General features: G+C 33.7%; 1 non-coding gene across 1 annotated transcript; it reads right to left on the bottom strand.

Annotated features, from left to right (window-relative positions):
• Nucleotides 1-1498: 1498 nt before the first annotated feature.
• LOC115837383 lies at nucleotides 1499-1606 on the bottom strand. The gene has a single exon (XR_004032432.1). It is a non-coding gene; the product is annotated as a U6 spliceosomal RNA (small nuclear RNA).
• Nucleotides 1607-3030: the final 1424 nt, after the last annotated feature.

The following is a 3030-nucleotide window of genomic DNA, read 5'->3' on the forward strand; positions in this document are numbered from 1 at the left end:
TGGGGATATAGAGAAGTTAAAAAAACTCTCAAAGAAAGATTTAATTGTGTTCATCACAGTAAACTTACATAAATCACGATGTGGCCCAGTCTATTTTGAAAGGATTTTCAGCATTAAAGGTTAAAACAAAAAGAAGCCTCTAGTTAACCTTCAATTAACCATAGCTGCCTGGCACTTTCTATTAATCAAGATTTTACTCCTCGCATTATTTTTATGACATCCAATTTTATTTGGTTTCTTCAATATATTTCTCAGAGGTGAAATAGCTCTATTTTATGGATGAAAATCGAATCAAAATGTAGAAGGCTTACTGTGACCTTCATGAAGTCATCTCCCTGAGGTTCTTTTCTTATTTTAAAATGACAATAATGAGGTCTACTCCAGTGTGCTGTGTAAGAATGGAATGAAATCTTGCAGAGAGGCAAGGTAGCATTGGAAAGACTAAAGGTTTAGGAGTCAGGTAGATGACATTTATAATCCTCAGTTTCCTTATGAATAAAATAAAAACATAAATCCTCATTGGGTCATTGCCATGTTAGATGAAGTAATATTTGCAAAGGTCTTGGCATATTAAAGGCAAAATAAGGTAACTTTTTTTTTTTTCAATTGAGAGAAGACCCTGAATATGACTACAGAAAAGTATGAGAACTGGTGTTAGACCTTGTGTGTTTTAATATCATCTTGTGTCTCTCTGGAAATGTTTCTTTCTCTGTAGTCAATATCCATATCATGAACATGTACTGTATGACTAGTTTCCCTCTTGAAAAATTCTTAGTCTATTTTCGTTTTCTTTTAATTGCTGATTAAGGATAAGGCTAGGCTTCTGTGAGTTCTTGTCTCACAATTTTGTTCCTTTCAAAGTAGCAAAAGAATTTAGGTGTTGGGAGGAAAAGTCATAGTTGTATTTTAAAGCAGTGGTTCTCAAGCCACTTTGAATCAGATTTACCTGGAAGACTCTTAAATAATCCCAGATTTAAGGTCCCCATTCCTGATTCAGTAAATCTGAAGTAGATCACTAAAATTTGTATTTGCCTAAGTGATTTAAAAAATTCTCTGTAATCATGGTAAAATATACATAGCATAAAATTTGCCATCTTAAACATTTTTAAGTGTGCAGTCAATGGTGTTAAGTAAATTCTCATTGCTGTGCAACCACAACCATCCATTTCCAGAACACTTACCTTGCAAAATGGAAACTCTATTTACATTGAACAATAACTCTCTGTTTACCTCTCTCCCCAGCCACTGACAACCACTATTCTATTTTCCATTTCTATGAATTTAGCTATTCTAGGTTCCTCATATAAGTGGAAGCATACATTATTTGTCTTTTTGTGACCGGCTTATTTCACTGAACGTCATGAATTCAAGGTTCATCCATGTTGTAGCATGTGTCAGAATTTCCTTTCTTTTTAATGCTGAGTGATATTTCATTGTATGTATGGATCACATGTGCTTTATCCATTTATCTGATGATTACTCTTCCCCAAGTCATTTTTAAAATATTAAATACCTCACAAATTAGCATATCATTTTTGCACAGGTGCCATGCTAATTTTCTTTATATCATTCCAATTCGAGTACACATACTGCCAAAGCCAAGGACCCCAAATTATTTTTGAAATCACTGATAAGGCAATTTTTTCAGATGCACATTGGTGGGACATTAAATCAATCTAATTTGGTGACTAATATTTTTTAAAAACATAGAAGAAAATAAAAGAGGTAAAAATTGTAATAATAGGGAAATATATTAAGTATTTTATTTCTGTATGTGTGTTATTGTGGGAGAGAGGGGTTATGTGAACTAAATCAGGACATAGTAGCTGTTCTCAGTTTAAAAAGTATAAAGGCCACCTGTCCAGAGAAATAGAACATAGAATCTAGTTGGATGATATGTAAATTAACATAATGTTCTCAGCTCAAAATGTGTAGAGGTACTATAGTCATGAGTTTGCTTTGAAGATACTTAAAATTGAAGATTGAGAACAGCCTTCTATAGACTGATGTGGACTCCATGCTTCATCATAGAAGTCTGAGTATTGCTCAGAATGAATGAATCATTTTCATAACATTGTATTAGGAGTTACATATAAATTTGGCATCACTTTGATACACTAAGCTTTTATAGACTCCAGAAGTAGACAAAGAATTGCTAACAGCAGTAATGGAGAGGTGTGAATGCCACCAGCAATTCAAGATTCTGTTCCAACTCAGGAAACATACTACCCCAATCAAAATTAATTTCCGCCCCCTTTGGCATTTTTCTCAACCATATGTAGTTTTAAAATTATTGTGGTGACTTCTATCACTCTTTTGAAAATATACAGGATGTATTTATCTAAGATAAATATAATTTTACTTAGTATGTTTTCTGAAATGATAACACACAATATGTATCAGAAAATAAGGCAATTATATGATAACTGTTTGTGAACTATATTTGATTCTGCCAGATTTTATGAAAGATATATGTTTAACATATGTAAATGTTTATATTAGATCATATGGAATCTAATTTTCATATGCCTTTTAAAGAATTATGGAATTCCTGTTCTTCCTCAGGAGAGTGATTTCCAAAGTGTCTTAGATTTTTGCATATGACTCCACTTCAAATCCTCTGTGATTTGCATCATGCTGTACCATTTGACCCAGCAATCCCATTACTGGGTATATACATATAAATCATTCCATTATAAAGATACATGCACACATAAGTTCACTGAAGCACTATTCATAATAGCAAAGACATGAAATCGACCCAAATGCCCATCAATGATAGACTGGATAAAGAAAGTGTGGTACATACACACCATGGAATATTATGCAGCCATAAAAGGGAACGAGATCATGTCCTTTGCAGGGACATGTATAGAGCGGGAAGCCATTATCCTTAGCAAACTAACACAGGAACAGAAAACTAAACACCCTATGTTCTTAATTATAAGTAGGAGCTAAACAATGAAAACACATGGACACAGATTGGGGAACAACATACACTGAGGCCTGTCGGAGGGGCCGGGGAAGGGA

This window comes from Nomascus leucogenys, chromosome 11 (assembly GCF_006542625.1).
Source record: "Nomascus leucogenys isolate Asia chromosome 11, Asia_NLE_v1, whole genome shotgun sequence".
Taxonomy (NCBI): Eukaryota; Metazoa; Chordata; class Mammalia; order Primates; family Hylobatidae; genus Nomascus; species Nomascus leucogenys.